Source organism: Gossypium arboreum, chromosome 4, assembly GCF_025698485.1.
Source record: "Gossypium arboreum isolate Shixiya-1 chromosome 4, ASM2569848v2, whole genome shotgun sequence".
Classification (NCBI taxonomy): Eukaryota; Viridiplantae; Streptophyta; class Magnoliopsida; order Malvales; family Malvaceae; genus Gossypium; species Gossypium arboreum.
In genome coordinates this window covers 40,022,060-40,045,520 of record NC_069073.1, presented here as the reverse complement: position 1 = coordinate 40,045,520, position 23,461 = coordinate 40,022,060, and the positions used below count along the sequence as shown (strand labels likewise).

Genomic DNA, 23,461 nt, shown 5'->3' with positions numbered 1-23,461 from the left:
GTGTAACAGTTAGGGGTAAGAATTTGCATTTGTATCTTAATTGTTATGCAATTGTGTCTGATATATTTTGTTTTTGTTTCTGTATCTAATTTTTAGAATTGACTAACTAAAGACAAACTAAAATCACATATGCTATTTTACTGTTTAATTGAGAATGTAAGTTACACACTAATTTGTAAACTTATTAGTTGCCTGTTTTGATTACAGGTAACCCACAGGCTTATGCGAGTTGGCATGACATGAGCTCGGTCATTCTTCTTTAGTTATTTTATCGTTCCTTTTATAAACTTATACTAGTGTGCTTATTTTGGATTACGTTTTAGAAGTTAAATTTTATGTTTGATCTATCTAATTAAATGCTTTTCGACTGTTCAATTTTTAAGTAATTAAAGGTTGGTTGGTTTTAAAATAATTTGATGTAACCTTCAAACTTGGGGTGTTACAATTATCATACTTAATCTTCCATATCTTGTTAATTGAGGTATCCTTCTAATCATTTTATCAATTTCTCGTCCCATAATTCTTTCTTAACAGAACATACCCTTATAAACCACTTCCAACAATCCATACATTCAACCATACTCTTATTTCAAACAGCTGTTCACTAATATTATCTTAGGCGGATACTTCCGCAGTGTTTCACACCATTGGTTCACACTCAAACCTACCCTAGTCCAGTTCTGTTCACATTTCCATACTGATAATTCATTACGTATAATGTCCAAATGAACTTCATATTATGCTATAACAGAATCTCATAATTCAAAATATCATTGATTCAGATTCAAACCAAATTTAAAAGATGTTATACCCCATTACTTTTTATAATTATATATCATCATAACAAATACTCATATCTTATACATTTCGACACATATACATATTCAGCCATGCTTCAATGTTTTAATACTTATTTCAATCATCACATATCATACTCTTTATGACTTCAAACTAGAATTCAATCAATTTTCTCTAGATGACTCATAATATGAACAATATACATGCAAAAGTCAACATAGGATTCACCTAAATCTCACATACTGCAATTCAAAGCTCCAGATTCAGATATCCATCACAAACCCGTAGCAACCACTGCTTAGAAACATAATTTCACCATTAATACTCTTGTACAATAAAATTACTTATCATTTCAATCACTGACAACCTCATACAGAAATCTTATACTTACAGTCTTACTGTTCAATTACCAAATACAAATTTATCCATTCAGTACGTAACATACAGAGTTAAAATATTTACCTTGATGCCAAGTAACTACTACTAATAAAAGAACCTTAACCTCTAGATCATTGAGGTAGGATACATTCAAATTTAAGAAAGATTTCAATATATACCACTTAAAAAAGAGGAAGAAGAAGAAATAACCCCTTTCAGAACACATTCTCACATATAAATATTACTTATCTTGCTTAGTGAAATTTAAAAAGTGTCATGCGTATCATAACTTACTTTCTTATTAACCTACAATTTTCGAGAAAAATATAAATAACTTCCTTTCATAAAACTTATCAGACTAAACTAAACAGTTGATTTCTAATTAATGTACTTAAAATCTAACTAGCACGGTATTCCATACAATTCAAGCGTACTATATTTTTGGCAAATACTCATACCATATTTCTCTTATCCTTTAACACGAATATCTCCTTAATACATGGTAAAATATTTAAAAAAATCAAATTCGTACTCTTATGGCGTTTACTACACACCCACACGTATACGCCAAAACAATCTTTTGGGACGATAACACTACGCTAGAAAAACTATTTACTGTTATACGCCGAAATTTTGGATCCGCCAGATCTAGGGTGTTACAATTGGCGTATTGAATCTGTCTGTATTATGAACACAATTTGGCATATTATGATCCTTGTGTTGTGCTTCTCTGAAAGGTTTGGTACTATATTGGGTATTAATACGTATGATTTATATGTGCTTTCTTTATCATTGTAACTCATTAATTTCATTTGAATTGACTCGATTATCTTTTCATTCTCAAGAGTGTTAATTGAAGAAAGAGAATCCTAAAAGGTCTACACCAGAGCAATGTTGATTGTGAGCCTTCCGTTAATTTCTATATCATGTATACCGTGGACAACATGGTGTGTAGAAACGTTTTGTATCAACTCTTGTAATGAATTAGAGTTTTTGCTAAGCTGTGTTTTATAAAATCCTTAGTTAACTCTAGTAATATATATAAGTTTTTTTTTTATCAAATGAGATGATTTATGACATAATAATTTTAGGCGTGCACCAAACTCTTTGATAATTAATTACTAATGATGCACTTGAAACTTTTGTAAAGGGGATAACTCTAATGATTTTTATAAGACTTCCGCTACATGTTTTGTTTTATAATTTTTTTCTTTGCATATAAATAATTTGATTATTTTCATTGTCGTATTGAGAACTACGCCAATATCTTAAGTTTTATAAGTTTCCAATAATTTTACTATCCGTATGATTTTAACTTATGACACACCATACTCGGATTCAATTATTGGGTCGGGTAAGACATGTTATAGTCATGCCTTCCATTGCCAAACTGAGAGCCTCTTATAAAGGGCTTTTGCCTCTTTCCATTGTCTTTTTTAGAGAATATGATCGCTTACATTATTATAATGATTTTTCTCTTCCTACATAATTGCTACTTTCAAGGCTATAATTATAATTGTAAAAAATATGTTCTTTAAATGACAATTTTTGCAAAGAATCTCTACTATGTATTTTCGTCTTTTGTTTTATAAGAATATTTCCAGAAAATTTTTATTGTTCATCTCCATATTTTCTTTGTAGGGAATCATTCCTATTTATCTGTCTTTTCTTCCATAGAATCTTTAAACGTTGCAAACTTTTTTTTTTCTATTTCTTTCTAGTTTTGGTGATTGCCACTAATGTGATGTCATCTACAAGATCCACCACTTTGATTAAAGATGTCAAGTATTTCTCATCATCCGAGTGGAAATCCATTGAGTTAATAATTTCAATCATAAAGTTTTTGTATTCTTTCCTAGTTTGGTTTGAGACAACAATGCGTTGGCAATCGACTTGTCTTGAAGAAACTTTGCAATAGTTTGGTTCGAAGCAATAGAGATGCATAATCTAGGAGTTTTTGTTATTAAAATACTTGGAATCATATTTTTCATTATTAAATTTGTCCCACCATTTCATTTTGAATTAACAATAGGATTTTCATATATGGATCTTGTTCATAAGCATAATTCTAGGAAATAATCCAATAAAATACAATTTTGAAAAGAAATGGATTGTTTTGTATGTTTTTTTGTCTAGTTTTAGCTGAAATCTGTAAAAGAACTTGGACCATAAATTTTTTATGGTAAGAAGTCAAAAAAAGGTGAATTATATCAATTCAATCATTTTTTTAAACTAATTTGGGAAATTAAATTAGGTGTCATCCTTGAAATATATGAGCTGAGAATGCCTCATATGTTGGTTGTTGATAAAGAAAGCCTTGTACTATGTAGTTTGATAGTCCACGTATATAAAATATGGGCAGTAATCTATTTTTATGGTGAATTTGATTGGGAATTTCTTTAGTGAGTTTAGGTTTTCACCCCAATCTCTTGATCAAAGAATTTTGATTATTTGGACTGTTAAATGGATAATAAAGTTAGGGTATTATGGATATGTATAATGTTTGAATAATACTAGTTCAATTTGAAACAATATGTTTTCATAATATTGCTTAGTTTTTTGTAATTCTAATGGCTTAAAATACCATCTTTTGAAAAGAAAAAGTAAAAAAATTCTCCCCAAAAACAAAAATACTGTTAAAACCCCTCAAATTATAGTATAAATTTTTTTTGTAGAAAGAAATTGAGGGATCATTACCCTTATCAAGAACGTCCAATAATGCATCCTAGAAAGATGCATAAGACCCAAATGAAATTAGTTCACAAATCAAAATTGGATTGAGTCTCTCAATTGGATTGAGTCTCTCTTTCAATCTTTAGAAGCCATAGCCTTGTCTAAAAATGAAACTTCTCTCAAACAAATTGCTACTGAAGCAACCAAGATTTCAAAAAATAAAGACTTGTTTTACACAAATAAAATATATCTCGAAAATATTTCAAAAGAAACATCTCTTCAAGAGGTTTTTCCAAAAGAAGTAGCATATTTGCAGACTACTACACAAAAATACTTACAATATTTTACAAATAAATGTTGTGAAAAAAATTTCATTATAGAGGAAGAATTTTTTGGAAATCCACCACATATTGTTATCAAAGAAATTTTTAAAGGATGACATTTTAAGTTACTAGAATCACAAAAAAAAAAAAAAACCCCAACAATATTATGAAAACATATTGGTTCAAACTAAATCAGTATTGTTCAAAAATTACACAAATCTATATGACCCTAACTTTATTATCCATTCATCAATCCAAATAATTAAAATTCTTAAACCAAAAGATTAAGGTGATCACTCGAACACTCCAAAAAAAATCCTAACCAAATTCACCACCAAAATAGACCACCACTCATATTTTACATGCTAGACTATCAAACAGTCTGGTATAACGCCTTCCATATCAACAACCAACATATGAAACATTTTTTTGCTCATATTTTAATTATGGCACCCAATTAAAATTCCCAAATTAGTTTCAAAAATGGTGGAACTGGTATGGATCATCTATTGATATTTCTACTAACAAAAATTCAAAATTTATGACACAAGTTCTTTGACAAATTCCAACAAGTACTAGACAAAAAACACATACAGAACAATCCTTTTCTTTTCAAAATTGTATATTTTTTGTATTGCTTCTTAGAATTATGCTTATGAATAAAACCCATACATGGAAATTTCATTGCTAATTCAAAATTTTAGAACAAAATGGTGAGACATTCAATAATGAAAAATATGATTCCAAGCACAGAGTCATAATAATCTAAATGAATTACCTCAAAATCCACATTGTCTTTCCAGTCGTCGATTTGTAGCTTAACTCCTTGTGCTACTCCTACAATTAAGACCTATTTAGAATTAACCCATCTTGATCTTCTTAGTCAATTTAGCAACTTTGAGACCAATTTTACCCACAGCTTTCCCTAATATACACAAGTCAAACACCCCCGTATCAACAAGAGCACTCCTTCGACTTGTGTTGTTGATGAACATAAATATTAACCCTTTCTATTTGTGATATTTTTTCACTTTAGCAAAATTATCATCGATCCAAGCTTCAATAGCCTTTCATTATTGAGTTTCATTTCCTTTTCTTTGTTGATCTCGATGAACTCAAATTATTGTGGGCCATTCCGCACCCTATACAGGCCACAACATAAGTATTGAATCTCATTTTTCTTTCATTCAAGTTATTGTTAGGTTTTCACTTATCATTTTATGATTTCCTATTAACACCATTACTATTGTTATACTCAAATTGTCTTTCAACATCTCCCCCACCATTACCCTTCTCTTTGGGCTTGAAAGACTCAAACTTGTCTTTTCTTAAAACAAGTTTGATTAAGGCCTACCATGATCATGGCTTTCGATATTTCTTGGACCCTTCAACGTCTCAATTCCTATTTAACCCATAGCTTCAACCTATCCATGAAATAGAATAATATTTCTTTCTCACTTAAATTTGTGATTGAGGGCATCAATTCAATAAACTCATTCACATACTCCCAAATTATGCATTGTTGCAAATACTGACGCAACTTAGCCCGACCTTCCTAGATATATTGAGAGTAAAACTGCTCCTTGAACTCTTTTAAGAACTCCTAAGTCCCAATTGTGACCTGATCACACCTTTCATCTTTGGACCTACGCTACCACCATAGAAGAACAAAATCAGTAAAATATCTAGCAATAGTATTTACCTTAGCATCATCATCCTTGATACGAATGATACAGAAGTATTAGTTCATCTCCCACAAGTTGTCCACTTACCTTTTGGGCCTTGCCCTCTTAAACTTCTCCACTTCTGGAACATCAATCTTTTCGGTTTAATGTTGCACCCAACACCCCTTTACCCACAGCGGCTTAACAAATAACAAGTTCTCCATCGAGCTCCTCAATTATCGTGCTCAAAGCCTTTGTCATGACTTTAATTTCCTCTTTCAAAGTCATCACCAAGGTCTCGAAAACATCGTCCCTCATTGTCAACTTATCCTCAGTGGAATTGACCAATGCTCACACTACTTCAACATTGGAACTAAGAGACTCCAATATAAATTTCCTAAATTTCTCTTCCATCAAGTCCAACTTTGCAGTACATCCCTCAATTGCTTCGAGTGTCCCCCTCACATCCCTGATAGATTCCTCGAGATTGACCATTCAACCTTTCAAAGTTGACAACATGCCCTCGATCAGCTAACTTTTTTAGCTCTTTTACAAGTCTCCGTTGACTCAATCTAATCTTCTACTCCTTTCATCATTTCAATCAACACCTTTAAACCTTAGCTCCGATACCAACTATCACAAAGGTAAAACTTTAATCTCACAATTCGTGCAACTTTAGGTAATTTCTTTGTCGCAAATCCCCTTAAATCAACCCAGCTCTCGAGAAATGAAAATTCACAACAGAAATTCTCCAAGACTCCTAAAGTAAAACAAAAGCAACTATAAAAAAACAACGAGAGAACAAAAAAAGCCACAAGAAAACAACCCTCACAAGATGATTAAGTAAATGCTCTCAATAATATTCAATAATTATGAATAAAGATACAATGGTATTATATGGGATAATTATAAATAAAAAAGAATACTATGATTCCCCTCGATTAAATAGTACAATTTAATTTATATCGATGGTCAAAATCGAAACCAATCTTTAATTTGAGTTTTTTAAGGGATTGACATGATCCCTTAATATTACAAATCAAATTTTTTAAAATTACAAATCTTCTAAGATTAATTTCCACATTTACCATGGCAACCCTAATTTTCTTTTAAGTATTTTACTAGGCCACCAAAGCTTGAAGTAGATGAACTTCTTGACATATTATACGAATCGAGCCAATTCAAGTGGGTCGAATGAGCCTCGTCTAAATAATTAACCTCCATTAGACGCTCTTTGTGCATTAGTCATGGGTTTTGATCCACGACCCATGACACTAGTATGTACAATACCACAAGTGCTAATTTTGTTTTGAAATATAGTTTGCCCTCATTGTTAGTCCTTTTACCATACACAGACCACTTCAACTAGTTACTTTCCTTTCACATAACATGTCTATTTCCTCGTAATCTTCCAGTATACTAATGATTGGAGTCTAACTATCCTAAGTGATAAGCACTGTTAAACCTTAATTTAGTGCCTAATTTCTTCTACACCACTCTATTAGGGGGTAAAGTGACAAACCTTAATGAAGTGAGATGAATGTTGGTCGTATTAAATTCTCTTTTGTTCCCTCTTTTATACAAATGATATTGTATTCTCCTAGAATGTAAAAATACTAATAGTGCAATAGTATTCCCCTAGAATGTAAAATACTATTAATGTTTTTATTCTCCTCATATGTAAACTACTACTATTGCAGTTAATTTTGTTGAAAATGTTCTATCACTAATCGTCTGGTTATTATTTTGGTGTAATTGATTATGATGTGATACATTGCTCTAGTTTCAATTGGTTTTAGAATTCTAAAGGGAATTGAGGAATGCATTAAAAAGGTTTAGCACTAACCTTAAATTGAGAAGACGAAACTTTTATGAGTTTTCGATAAAGTAGGTCTTAAATTCTTTACTTTTTTTTAAGGGTAAATAGGAGTAAATGAAGATAGAGCCCTAGCATCTATTGATAGAGTACTGAACTTGTAATTTTTGAGCAAGCATCAAACCTAAGTGACCTTAGTTAAGAAAAATGATAATTCGAGTACGAACAAGAATTAGATAAAAAAAACAAACAAAAAGTGAGTGGTTTTCTGATATAGATGTTTTCATTGGAAAACAATATCAACGGAGGAATAGGAATTAGAGTTTTACATTTATTTAATTTCTTTAAGAGTTTTAGTTTTACTAGGTTTTCTATTTCCTTATAAACTTTAAATTAAGAATTCTATTAGGACTTTAAATTAGGAATTAGATTAGGATTTTCCTTTATAATTACCAGCCTATAAAAAGGCTGCCAATATGAAACAAAGGGAGGAGTTTATTTTTTATCACAAACGTTAGTTTGGGAAGGGGGTTCAGTTAAAGACGAATCTACCTTTGAGTAACCATAGGTCGAAGCAAGGATACTTTCTCGTCTAGACCTGTGACTAGATCTTACGCCAATGCGCATAACAACTTGGTATCAGAGCCAGCTGTCATGGGTGACGAAAAAACTTTAACAGCCAAGCTGGAGGCATTCATGGAAGAAATGACTACAAGGCAACAAGCATTAGAAGAGCAGATGGCGATCTTATCTCTTTCGGTCCAAAAGACAACGAAAGGGAATTCAGAAAAAAATAATGAAGAACAAGGCAGCAGTGGAGGCAAGAAAAAAAATTCAGATTCGCAACACGGTGTGGGCATGGTGCCAAGATACTCCAAGTATGATGGTGTTGGAGATCCTTTAGGATGGTTAAAAAGATGCGACAATTTTTTTGGCAATCAGCGGACCAACGAAGAAGACAAAGTCAGCTTAGCTTCATTCCATCTCTTAAGAGAAGCACAATTGTGGTTTGATCAAATCGAGGAAGAAGAGGTAAATCTGGATTGGGAGCGCTTTAAAGAGTGTTGTCATGTCAGGTTTGGGCCACCTATGAGTAATAACCCTTTGGGGGAACTTGCCAACTTAAGACAAACTGGGACGGTAGAAGAATATCAACGCCAATTTCAATCACTACTGGTTAGGACTACTGATCTTAAACCTCGACAACAAGTAAACCTTTTTACTGTCGGATTGGTAGAGAAACTTAGAATTGATATCGAGATGCAACAACTGGGAAAACCTTGGAGTTGCAATGAATATGGCTCGAGCTTTGGAACGTAAACAAAAAGTCTCTTCCAAGATGTTATCTCAAACCAATCTAAACTTATCAGCTTTCCAAAACGCTGGCAGCACTTCAATTTTTCCAACAACTAAGAGCTTTGCAAAGGGAGGAAGACAAACAACGAAACCAATGGGGAATAACAGCAAAATAGGTTCTTCCGCACCATTTATCAAAAGATTGACACGAGCAGAGATGGCGGAGAGAAGGGCCAAGGGATTGTGTTATAATTGTGACGAGTCTTACTCCGTGGGGCACAAATGTAAAAGGCTATTTTGGATAGAAGTACCAGATATTGAAGATGAGCAAGATGATGAGGTAGATGATCTTGAAATTTCCTTACATGCCATTAGAGGAACTGTGACAGCCTTAAATTGACCCTAGTCGAAAAGCGGTTTCGGGACCGCTAAACCGAGTCACCAAAGTATTTGAATATGATATTTATTATCTAAAATATGTGAATATGAATGTGTGAAAGTTTTAAGCTTCGATTTAGTCTATTGCATGTGAATTTAGTTAATATGACTTATGTGTGACACTTTTGAAATGTCATAGATTAATCTATAAGGACCTATTAATGCATGTTGTATAAATGATGGGTTTGCATGTCAAATTACCCAAGTTTTAGATAGTGGCCGGCCATGCAATGGGTTAAAACATATTATAAACATTTTGTGTTAATGTGTTGTGTTAAAAATAATAAAATAAAAGGTTAGTAATAAAGTAATGAAAAGGGAGGGGTGATGAAAACAAAGTTGTTTCATCCATGCTCCTCTATTGCTGTGACTTGAAGAAGGAAGAAGAAGAGGATTCTCTTGCTTCATGTTCGGTTGGTTGATGTTTAGGAAGAGGTATGTTTGATGATTATTCCATAAAACTCATGCATACTTTTAGTTGTTAGTTTGAATTCTACCTAGCCCATGGTTTAAATTTTTGCTATTTGAGGGAGATGATACTCGGCCATGGAAGTTGCCTTCCTTAGTTGGTGTTTGATGTTGTGGTAATGAGGCTTGAAGATGATTGAGTTTGAGTGCTTAACAAAAAGGATTGGATGTGAGGGTGTGTGAGAATTAGAAAAGGATGGGTCTTAACAACTTCATGAAGTATTCGGCCATGGTACTAGAATGTTGTAATTGTGTTTAAACTTAGAATTATGTAGTTGTATGGTTAGTATAGGTAGGGATGATCGAATATGAGAGCATGAATAGATGAAGAGTTTTGTAATTATAAAAAAATTGGTTAATTGATATGTGGTAAATGTTAAGTGTTAAATGAAATAGGAATGATATCATGTTGGAATAGGTGTATTCGGCCTTTGATTAAGTATGTAGATGATAGTGATAGATTGATGTTGCACATTCGGCTATAGGTAAGCATATTGATGATTTATCTTGACTTAGATAATCGGCTAAAGGAGAATATTAGCTAATATGTTGAATTTGACTCATGATTTCATATATATGACTCTAATGTCTGATATATATATGGGCTAAATACCTTGAATTTCTCTCGATGTTCAAGATGATTGAATCAATTTATTTGTTAAATTAAGCTTAAGAGCAAAGGGGAACTAAATCCGATAAAGAGAAAGAAAAAGTAATTGAATAGCCGTTGGAGTCGTTCGACAACATTCGAGGTAAGTTTTCGAGTAATGGAACTTAGTTTATGATTTGTTTAAGTCATGACATATAAGCATAACAAATAAACGGTGATGTAATAATTCTATTTGAGTTATATATTGAGGTAATTAGTTCATACTTATGACGGGCAGCCGAATGCGTATAGAGATCATGTTATAAAGCAAATCGAAATCATGTTCTTTGTATGTGGCTATTGAGCCGAAAATGGTAATGGTTGATAAATGTCTTGTGTTTGAATTCTAGTATGAAAATGAAATATAGATGTGTTATGACTTATTGATATATGTGCATGATTATTCGGATGATATCCGGCTAAGTCCCAAGGCCTTTTGCTAGTGACTATATCCTGCTAAGTCCCAAGGCATTTATGCTTAGTGACTATATCCTGCTAAAACCCAAGGCATTTGTGCAAGTTGCTATATCCGCTAATTCTCAAGGTACTTGGGTTTGGAAATGAGTGATCTTGCTGTAATAATTTCAATTAACACGCTCATAAAATCCAAACGATAAGGTATGTTCAGATATGCATCGAAATGTTGATTCCTTTCAAATAGTATTCGCTCAATTGATTAACGAGCTTCCTACTCTAGTTAGGTTTGATTCCCTGTATGAATATAATGGTTGAAGCGTGAAGTAAGTATGATTTTGAGAACATGCATATATGAAATTATTCATTTAGTCATATGAACGCTATACTTTAGTCGTAAACAATTTCATTACTCAAAACTTACTAAGCATTAAATGCTTACTCCGCTTTCTTTAATTCTCTGTTTATAGATTTTGTTCGTCACCATCGGACTCGGGATTGTCAAAGTCGAAGTCGTCTACACTATCTAAGCCCTTTTGGTACTCTTTTAGTTGAACTTTGATAGAGGCATGTATAGGACTGACCTTGTTGTTAATTAAGTACCTTTTGGTAATGTATATATTCGGTTGGCCATGCGAAAATGGCTTATATATTTTGAGCATAGCGTTATAATCATTTTGTGTATATATGGTTATTGAGAGGTGTGGAATTGCTTGGCAATGATTAGCCATTGGAATGGTTAATCACGATCATATTTGGTGCTATGAATGTCAAATGGCTAGTTGAATCATGGAAACTATGAAATAGGTGAGATTTGCCTTAAAATAGATCTTGACAATGAGAGTGATGTGAGTTTGAAAAATCAATAAAAATAGTAGGAATGTAATTAAATAATGAATAAATTATATAATCGAATCTTGATGAGTCTATTTTCATATGGAAGAAGCGAAACGACCATATGAGCCGTATTTTATGAGATGTTTAAGTTTTCGTGAAATAGGGCCAGAGCGATTACTGGATCCCCTGTTCTGAATTTTGAAATTCACCATAAATTAACCAGAGATAATTAGAAGTCATGCCTTATATGTACTGATGCCTTTTTGAGTCTAGTTTCATTAGAAACAAACGGCATATGTATTGGAGCCCATGCAGGAGATATCTAAGTCGTAATGCATGAAGGTCGAGTAGTCGAACCACGAAATAGGGAGATTTTAACTAAGAAACTGTACTAATTGGCACGACCAAAAATTCTAGAAAACAATTTGTAGATGGATATATGAGTCTAGTTTCAGGAAAAATTTACGGAATCGTTTTGAGTTTTGGAACTCGAGATATGATTTTGAGGTGATCTGTGACGCAGATTAGCCGCTTATTGGAAATTTTAAAATAATCTGTATATAAATGAATTAAGTCCGTTAACACCTCGTGTTCGACTCCGGCAACGGTCTCTGGTATGGGACGTTACAATTTTATTGGTATCAGAGCTACGATTTAGTCGATTCTAGGACTACCGTAATACGTTCGGGTCTAGCTATACATGCCATTGTGTGTCTATTTGATAGTGTGGTGATTTCTAAAAGTTAAAAATGTGTTTGTATATAGTAATGGATCCCGATCCCAACCGAGCGGTAGCTGATGATCTTGAGAGTGTAGCGCCTGCTCCCGCACAAGGGACAGCGCCAGTGGACTCTCAACCTATTGCTAGTAATCAGAATGATGAAGCTAGACAGGCTTTTTATAGCGTGATAAATGATTGGTTCAACCAATACATTCGAACTAATACGGCTGTTCCACAACCCCCATTCCCGACTAATACAACCCCTGCACATGCGATACCTCCGGTAACTGACCAGATAAGGTTAAATAAGCCCCCAGTTGATAGAATCCGAAAACACGGACTCTTGAATTTAAAGCTACAGACACGATGACGATCCGAGCAAGTGAATTTTGGTTGGACAACACTATTCGGTACTTAATGAACTATCTTGCACACCGATGAATGCCTAAAGTGTACTATCTCCTTGCTACGTGATTTCGCCTACTATTGGTGGAATACGTTGATTTCTATTGTGCCCAGAGAGCAAGTAACTTGGGAGTTTTTCCAAACCGAGTTTCAAAAAGTATATCGACTAGAGATTCATTGATCAAAACGGAAAGAATTTCTTGAACTTAAACAAGGTTCCATGTCTTCATCGACTATGAACGAAAGTTTGTAAGGCTTAACCGTACACGCGAGAATGCATTTCTTGAAGGTCGTGATGTGTAAACGTTTGAAGATGGATGAACGATGATATAAAGTCGTATGTTGGCATTTTAGAAATCGAGAATTTGTAGTACTTGTCGAGGAGCTTGCAAAGTCAAGAGCTCAATAAGGAGAAAAGAAAAGGCGATAAGAGAGCAAAGGAGTTTCAGAAGAGATCTTCGGAAAGCCCTTTAACATCATCAAAGAAATTTAGAGATGATTTAGGCCGATCTAGAGACACTTGGGCTTTTCTAGACGAGATCGTGATCCCCGTGAGTACACGAGTCACTTGATCGCCATGTTGGAAATGATCGTTGAGATGTAGCAGAGTGCCGATGATTGTGGTAAATGGAATTCGGGAGTTGTAGATTCCATTACCGCTCCTGTTATAAGTGCGGATCAGTTGACCACTTTATTAAAGATTGCCCGAGATTGTCTGAACAGAATGTAAATCAGAGTGGGAAACTGGGTGCTACCACTGCTCGAGGTAGACCATCTAGAAATACGGGAAATTCTAGTGGCGGTCAGAGAGGATCTAGAGACGCTACAACCAGATCTGAGGCTCGTGCTCCTGCTAGAGCTTATGTTATACGTGCACGCAAGGATGCTTCTTCGCCTGATGTTATTACCGGTACTTTCACTCTCTTTGATACTAATGTGATTGCTTTGATTGACCCTGGGTCTACTCATTCTTATGTATGTGCGACTTTAGCATCCAGTAAGACTTTACCTGTTGAGTCTACTGAGTTCGTTATTAGAGTGTCGAATCCTTTGGGTCGTTATGTACTTGTTGACAAAGTGTGTAAGAAATGTCCCTTAGTAATCCGAGGTTCCTGTTTTCCGACCGATTTGATGCTTTTACCGTTTGATGAATTTGATGTTATTTTCGGTTTGGACTGGTTGAGCGTACATGATGCAGTTGTGAATTGCAAAAGTAAGACTAATGATTTGAGGTGTGCAAATAATGAGATAATCCGAGTTGAGTCTACTGTTTCGAATGGATTGCCAACAATAATATCCTCGATGTTAGCTCAAAAATATGTGAGAAAGGGGTGTGAAGCGTACCTTGCATACGTACTCGATAATAAAGAGTCAAAAAAGAGACTTGAATCGGTACCAGTGGTTTGTGAATATCTAGATGTTTTTCCCGAAGAATTACCAAGGTTACCACCTGTTCGGGAGGTAGAGTTTGCAATCGAACTTGTACCTGGGACTACACCGATTTCGATAGCTCCGTATCGTATGGCACCAACGAAATTGAAAGAATTGAAAACTCAGTTGCAAGAGTTGATGGATAGAGGTTTCGCTCGACCGAGTTTCTCGCCGTGGGGTGCACCAGTATTGTTTGTGAAAAAGAAGGACAGAACCATGAGGTTGTGCATCGACTATCGTCAGCTGAATAAAGCGACAATAAAGAATAAATATCCGTTACCGCGTATTGATGATTTGTTTGATCAACTAAAGGGAGCCTCGGTGTTTTCAAAGATAGATTTGAGATCGGGTTATTATCGATTCATGAATTCGAGATTCGGATATACCCAAAACTGCTTTCAGAACGAGATACGGTCACTACGAGTTTTTAGTGATGCCGTTTGGACTCACTAATGCCCCGGCGGTATTTATGGATTTGATGAATCGAATCTTCAGACCGTATTTGGATTGATTTGTAGTTGTGTTTATCGATGATATTTTGGTCTATTCGGAAAATGAAACCTAACATGCTGAGCACCTGAGATTAGTGTTGCAGATTCTACGGGATAAGCAGTTATATGCTAAGTTCAGTAAATGTGAGTTCTGTGACAGCCCAAAATTGACCCTAGTCGGAATGTGGTTTCGGGACCACAAAACCGAGGCATAAAAATAATTAAAAATTTATTTTGATACCTATAATATGTGTGTGCTCATGTATGACATTTTATGATGATTGATTTAGTGTTATAAAGGTGAATTCCACAAGAAAGGACTTAGTAGTGAACTTTGAAAGTACGATAGGGAAATGTGTGATGACTAATTAAAGCATGCATGCAAAATAATGGACTTGCATGTCAAATTCCCTTTACAAGTGATGGCCGGCCATGACAAAGAGATATGGGCTAAACATGTCATGAAACATGTTTTGTTGGGCATTAGGGAGAAATAATAAACAAATAAGCATGGGTAAGAAAAGAATGAAAAAAAAATGTGTGAGAGAGTAGCATTCCCCATTGCTTGTGCAACCAAGAAGAGAAAACAAAAAATTTGTTCATCCTTGTTCTCTCCTTTTGGCCAAAAATACTAAGAGGAAGAAGAGATTTTTGCTTCATTTCCTTTGTTTAGAAGAGATCTAGAAGGATATTTGGCTAAACTTGCATCAAGATTGAGGTATGTATGAGGTTGTGTCATGAGATTCATGCATGTTTTAGTTGCCAACTTGATGTTCATGTTAGCCATGGTTCAAATCCTTGTTATGCCATGGAAGTGGTATTTGGTCAAGGTTGGTATTGTGATAAAGCCATTGCATGTTAAGTGTGAAGCTTGATGATGATGCATGCAATGATGGATTGTCTACTCTTGAAATTTCTTTGTAGCCATCTTGAGTAAGACTTTGAGTTTTCTTTTGTTTAACCATGATTGAAGATAAAAGGGCATGATTATGATGTATTCGGCCATGATGCATTCATGAGCATGGTTCATGCTTCTTGCATGTTAGTTAAAATTTGTGTTTTAGATGGCTATGGACACCTTGAAATTGGCCATGCTCATATATGTATATATATGTTTGCACATGATGTTTTGGCTATGAAGTAAGTGATGAATATGTTTGTTTAAAGAAGAAGATGTTGAAGAATGCTTGTGAAATTGCAAGCACATTCGCCTAGCACACATATGAGTGCTTGATGCTATATTATAAGTTTTGAGCTACAACATGCAAAGCATTAACTAGTAAAATGCATGCTGTTTTTGTGTGGTATTAAGTGCATAATTGGCCTCAACATGGACATGTATATTCGGCCTTAGGTAGCCTATTGAAGGCCTTAGCTTTTCCTTGATGCCCGAATGAATTGTATTGAATTGCTTGATGTAGTATAAAATGTGCATGACCATTGTGTATTCAAGCTAAAGGGTGGCCATTTGACCATTTAAACTCCTTGTCATATTCGGCCATAAGCTAGCACAATGAGGTTTTAATAAATTGAATTTGTTTGAATTAGCTCAAGAGCTTAGAGGGCCACAATTGGACAAGGGGAAGGAAAAAGTGATCGAATAGCCGTAAAAGCCGCTTCGACAACATCCGAGGTAAGTCCTCAAGAAGTGACCTTAATTGAATTATGTGGAATGAAATATGGATGTATTGATTATTGATTTATGTGTGTATGAGTATTCGAATGATACCCGGGCTAAGTCCCAAAGTAGGCGATTATGCTAGTGATTATAATTGTGTTTGAGCCTTAGTAACGAAAATGAAATATGTATGTCCAATGATTATTGATGTATGTGTCCATGAGAAATTGAATGATACCGGGCTAAGCCCCAAGACAATTATGTTGAAATTATATCCGGTTAAGACCAAGGCAATTGTGCTAGTGGCTACATCCTGCTAAGACCAAGGCATTCGTGCGAGTCATTCTATCCGGCTAAGACCCAAAGGCATTCGTGCGTGGTTATATCCGGTTGTATTCAAGAAGCTTGGGCTGGAGGTGAGTGTTGGTTCTGTAATAAATTCAATTAGTAAGCTCGAAAAGCCCAAAGAATAAGGTACGTTTATATGTGCATTGGAAAGTCGACATATTTGAGCAACATTCGCTCAATTGACTAACTAATTTCACTATTGGAATGGTTGATACTTTGTGAAAGTATATAATGATGAAGTGTGAAGTAAGAATGATTATGAGAATGTGTATTAATGAAATGATGCATTTGGTTATGTGAATGTATTGCTTAAATTAAAGCTGATTTTATTCCTTGAGACTTACTAAGCATAAAATGCTTACCCCGTTGCTTTGGCTCTCTGTTTTATAGATTACGCTCGATAGCAATCGGATTCGGGATCATTAAAGTCGAAGTCATCCACACTATCAACGCCTCTATTTTGGTATAAATTTTGGTTGAACTTTGAAATGGCATGTATAGGACTACCCTTGTTGGTTTAAATATCTTGTGATGTATATGTGTACGGCCATGCGAAAATGGCTCGTAAAAGTGAAGTACTGAACTTAGACTATTTGCGGTTTGTATATATATATATGGTGTCATGATGTGATTATGGATTGGAGATGGGAATGTTGGTCACATGATCAGCCATTGGTATGGTTAAAATGATCATATATGAACCTATGTATGGCAAGACTAGTTGGTTCATGGAGACTACAAAATAGGTAAGACCTACCTTAAAAGCAGATGCTGCCAAATTGCAGTGGCGTGAATGTGAAAAATCACCAAAATTTGTAGGAATGGTATTAAATAGTGAATAAGCTATGTAAATGAACCTTGATGAGTCTATTTTCATATGGAAGAAACGAAATGGTCATAGGAGTTACATGTTAAGAGATATTAAAGCTATTGTGAGACAGGGCCAGAACGGTTTCGGGTCCCTGTCATAACTTTAAAATTTACTATAAATTATCCAGAAAGAATTAGGAGTCATGCCTTATATGTACAGATTCCATTTTGAGTCTAGTTTCATTAGAAACAAACGGCACCAGTATTAAAGCCCTGTACAGAGAGATATTCAAGTTATAACGCGAAGGTCAGAGCAGTCAATCCTCGTAACATGGGTGACTTTAACTAATAAACTGTACCAATTGGCCCGACCAAAAATTCTAGAAATAAATCCATGGATGGATATATGAGTCTAAATTCAGGAAAATTTACGAAACCAGTTTTTGAGTTTTGAAACTCGAGATATGATTTTTAAGGCGACGGTGACGCAGTTTTCCACTTGATTGGAAATGTCAAATTGAGGGCAAAATATGTGAACTTGGCTTGTTAACCCTCGTGTCCGAAACCGCGATGGTCTCGGGTTCGGGGTGTTACAAGTTCTGGTTGAGAGAAGTTAGCTTTTTGGGGCATGTGCTATCTGCATTGGGTATTCGAGTTGATCCGAGCAAAATTTCAACCATACTTAATCGAAAGCCTCAGAAATATTACCGAGGTTCGAGCTTTTGGGACTTCTTACATTACTACAGACGGTTTGTAAAGGGTTTCTCGATGATAGCCACACCAATAACGAAACTACTTTAGAAAGATGTTAAGTTTGAATGGACGAAAAATGTCGAAAAGTTTTGATCAATTGAAAACTTATTTGATGAAGCTCGATACTAGTGCAAATTTCGATCGTAAGGAGTTTGTTATTTACGGTGATGCATCCTCACTTGGGTTTGGTTGTGTATTGATGCAAGAAGGTCGAGTTGTAGCTTATGCGTCGAGACAATTGAAGCCACATGAGAAAAATTATCCAACCCATGATCTCGAACTGGCTGCCATTGTATTCGACTTGAAAATATGGCGACATTACTTATTTGGTGAGAAGTGCCATGTATATTCGGATCACAAAAGTCTCAAATATTTGATGACTCAAAGAAACTTGAATCTGCGACAAAGGCGTTGGCTTGAGTTATTGAAAGATTATGAGCTTGTCATTGACTATCACCCGAAAGGCTAATGTGGTTATGGATGCTTTAAGTCGTAAATCACCGCTTGTTTTATTGACGATTAATGTACACCGTCTGCTTCTATCCGACAATGTGTTAGTAGTGAATTAAAGGCCAAACCATTGTTGATTCATCAAATTCGTGAAGCTCAGAAAGTCGATGATGAATTGGTTGCAAAACGGGCTGAATGTGTTTTGAATATGGAATCAGAGTTTCAAATTGACAATGAAGATTGTTTTAGGTTCCGAAGCCGTTTGTGTGTTCTAAGAAATTCAGAACTTATTTCGATGATTCTGAACGAAGCTCATTGTAGTCGAATGTCAATTCACCCGGGGAGTACGAAAATATACAACGATCTGAGACGTCAGTTTTGGTGGCATGGTATGAAATGAGACATTTCTGATTTTGTTTCGAAGTGTTTAATATGTCAACAAGTGAAAGCGGAACATCAAGTGCCTACAGGTTTACTTCAGCCAATCATGATACCTGAATGGAAATGGGATCGAGTCACGATGGATTTTGTATCTGGGTTGCCATTGTCGGCAAGTAAGAAAGATACGATTTGGGTTGTTGTTGATAGACTGACTAAGTCGGCTCACTTTATCCCCGTACGTACGGATTTTTCATTTGATAAACTAGCTGAATTGTATGTTTCTCATATTGTAAGATTACACGGGGTACCTATTTCTATTGTGTCGGATAGAGATCCGAGATTCACCTCGCGATTTTGGAAGAAATTGCAAAAAGCTTTGGGTACCAAGTTGCATTTTAGCACCGCTTTTCATCCAGAGACTGATGGTCAATCCGAGCGGATAATTCAGATACTCGAGGATATGTTGAGATGTTGCATCCTTGAGTTTAGTGGTTCATGGGAGCGGTATTTACCTTTGATTGAATTCGCTTACAACAATAGTTTTCAATCAAGTATTAAGATGACACCTTACGAGGCTTTGTACAGACGTAAATGCCGTACACCATTGTTTTGGACCGAGCTCGGTGAAAGTAAAATTTTCGGAGTTGATTTGATTAAAGATCTTTGAGCGAAAATAAAATAATTCGCGAAAGTCTAAAGGCAGCATCAGATCGTCAAAAGTCGTACGCGGATTTAAAACGAAGAGATATTGAGTATCAGGTGGGAGACAAAGTATTTCTTAAGGTTTCACCTTGGAAAAAGATACTCAGATTTGGCCGTAAGGGGAAACTGAGTCCGAGGTTTATAGGGCCGTATGAAATATCCGAACGAGTTGGTCCAGTGGCATATAGATTGATTTTACCCCCTGATCTCGAGAAGATTCACAATGTTGTGAAACAAAAGGGTTCCGTTAGTAAAGGTGTTATGGCTCAAACACGGGATCGAAGAAGCTACTTGGGAAACCGAGAACTCTATGAAAGAACGATACCCAAATCTATTTACTAGTAAGATTTTCGGGGACAAAAATTTCTTAAGTGGGGAGAGTTGTGAAAGCCCTAAATTGACCCTAGTCGGAAAGCGGTTTCGGGACCGCTAAACCGAGTTACCAAAGTATTTGAATATGATATTTATTGTCTAAAATATGTGAATATGAATGTGTGAAAGTTTTAAGCTTCGATTTAGTCGATTGCATGTGAATTTAGTTAATAGGACTTATGTGTGACACTTTTGAAATGTGATAGGTTAATCTATAAGGACCTATTAATGCATGTTGTATAAATGATGGGTTTGCATGTCAAATTACCCAAGTTTTAGATAGTGGCCGACCATGCAATGGGTTAAAACATATTATAAACATTTTGTGTTAATGTGTTGTGTTAAAAATAATAAAATAAAAGGTTAGTAATAAAGTAATGAAAAGGGAGGGATGATGAAAACAAAGTTGTTTCATCCATACTCCTCTATTGCCGCGACTTGAGGAAGGAAGAAGAAGAGGATTCTCTTGCTTCATGTTCGGTTGGTTGATGTTTAGGAAGAGGTATGCTTGATGATTATTCCATAAAACTCATGCATACTTTTAGTTGTTAGTTTGAATTCTACCTAGCCCATGGTTTAAATTTTTGCTATTTGAGGGAGATGATACTCGGCCATGGAAGTTGCCTTCCTTAGTTGGTGTTTGATGTTGTGGTAATGAGGCTTGAAGATGATTGAGTTTGAGTGCTTAACAAAAAGGATTGGATGTGAAGGTGTGTGAGAATTAGAAAAGGATGGGTCTTAGAAACTTCATGAAGTATTCGGCCATGGTACTAGAATGTTGTAATTGTATTTAAACTTAAAATTATGTAGTTGTATGGTTAGTATAGGTAGGGATGACCGAATATGAGAGCATGAATAGATGAAGAGTTTTGTAATTATAAAAAAATTGGTTAATTGATATGTGGTAAATGTTAAGTGTTAAATGCAATAGGAATGATATCATGTTGGAATAGGTGTATTCGGCCTTTGATTAAGTATGTAGATGATAGTGATAGATTGATGTTGCACATTCGGCTATAGGTAAGCATATTGATGATCTATCTTGACTTAGATAATCGGCTAAAGGAGAATATTAGCTAATATGTTGAATTTGATTCATGATTTCATATATATGACTCTAATGTCTGATATATATATGGGTTAAGTACCTTGAATTTCTCTCGATGTTCAAGATGATTAAATCAATTTATTTGTTAAATTAAGCTCAAGAGCAAAGGGGAACTAAATTGGATAAAGGGAAGGAAAAAGTAATTGAATAGCCGTTGGAGTCGTTCGCCAACATCCGAGGTAAGTTTTCGAGTAATGGAACTTAGTTTATTATTTGTTTAAGTCATGACATATAAGCATAACAAATAAACAGTGATATAATGATTCTATTTGAATTATATATTGAGGTAATTAGTTCATACTTATGACGGGCAGCCGAACGTATATAGAGATCATGTTATAAAGCAAATCGAAATCATGTTCTTTGTATGTGGCTATTGAGCCGAAAATGGTAATGGTTGATAAATGTCTTGTGTAACACCCCTAACTCGTGACCGTCATTTGGTGTCGACACGAGGGTTAACGCCAAATCCTCTCAAGGTACCAACCAATTTGACATTTCCAATCAAGTTGAAAACTGCGTCACCGTCGCCTTAAAAATCATATCTCGAGTTTCAAAACTCGGAAACTAGTTTCGTAAATTTTCCCTGAATTTAGACTCACATACCCATCCATGGATTTATTTCTAGAATTTTGGTCGGGCCAATTGGTACAGTTTATTAGTTAAAGTCACCCATGTTACGAGGATCGATTGCTCGACCTTCGTGACGTTACAACTTGAATATCTCTCTCATGCAGGGCTTTAATATCGGTGCCGTTTGTTTCTAATGAAACTAGACTCAAAATGGAATCTGTACATATAAGGCATGACTCCTAATTCTTTCTGGATAATTTATGGTAAATTTTCAAAGTCGCGACAGGGGACCCGAAACCGTTCGCCCTGTCTCACGAGAACTTTAATATTTCTCAAGATATCTTGCTCATATGGTCGCTTTCGTTTCGTCCATATAAAAATAGATTCATCAAGGTTCAATTTCATAATTTACTCACTATTTAATTCTACTTCTACTATTTTTAGTGATTTTTCAATCTCATCTCACTTCTGTTGTCCGCAATAGCCATTCTTGCGAGACTATGCCAATTTCATGAATCTTTCCTTGGCCTTAATCATCCATCATACATGACACAAATTATGGCCACCTTATCAAAATCGAGTTTCTAAGACTCGTGGCTATAGGTTCTAGCATCCCACTCGACGACCCCATAGGCCATTTTCACATGGCTTAAAGTTTACACATTAACTCATTTTCCAGCACAACCATACAATTTCAATCATCACATAGATTTAAGGCTTACCAAATTCAATCCCCAAGCATGAACGAATTCTCTATTCGTCATGAGCTCGAGGTACTTACCCGATCCGCTGTCCATACTCAATTCAATGGAGACACACCTCCATATATATAGCGTCACGCACACACAAGCTTACTACTCGATTTACACACTTAGTGCCACGCAATTTAAGCCCGCACACATAGTGCCATACCCTTCGAGCTCGCACACCCAAGATCAGATTTTTCCAAGATGCACACTTAGTGCCATATATTTCAAAGACGCACACTTAGTGCCATATATTTCCAAAGACGCACACTTAGTGCCATATATTTCAAAGACGCACACTTAGTGCCAATCTCGTCACCATACACACGTATTGCCAAGACACATAGTGCCGAAAGCAAACTTTCTACACATTCCACTATTTCTTTTACATTCAACAATTATCCTCATTCCATACACATACAATTTCATTTATACATATATAGCATTCCATTAAACACAATTGCATAGATTTTCCAATCATTTAAGCAATATCAAACATATGTGCTTAATGACTTACCTTGTTTGGGGTAGAACGGTTCCAAATCGGCTACTCGTTTGCTTTCTCCTTTCCTTTGTCCAATCTAGTTCCCTTTGCTCTTGAGCTAAATCAAACAATTTACCTCTCCATCAAACACAAACATACGGCATTCACATGCATTATTATGGTTATTGAATACTTAACACAACTAAGTGAAAATTTACTCAATCTCATCTTAAATTATTGCTACTTATTTATCAAAGTTTCCAATACAAGGTATTTAACACCTATGCCCATTTATACCCCATATGGTAGAATGC

At 35.2% G+C, this 23,461-nt stretch overlaps 1 long non-coding RNA gene across 1 annotated transcript; it reads right to left on the bottom strand.

The window, feature by feature from the left end:
* Positions 1 to 805: 805 nt before the first annotated feature.
* On the bottom strand, positions 806 to 23,256 carry LOC128291842 (uncharacterized). Its single transcript, XR_008281778.1, has 2 exons — positions 23,181 to 23,256; positions 806 to 1,092 (listed from the first exon to the last, which is right to left on the bottom strand). It is a non-coding gene; the product is annotated as an uncharacterized LOC128291842 (long non-coding RNA).
* Positions 23,257 to 23,461: the final 205 nt, after the last annotated feature.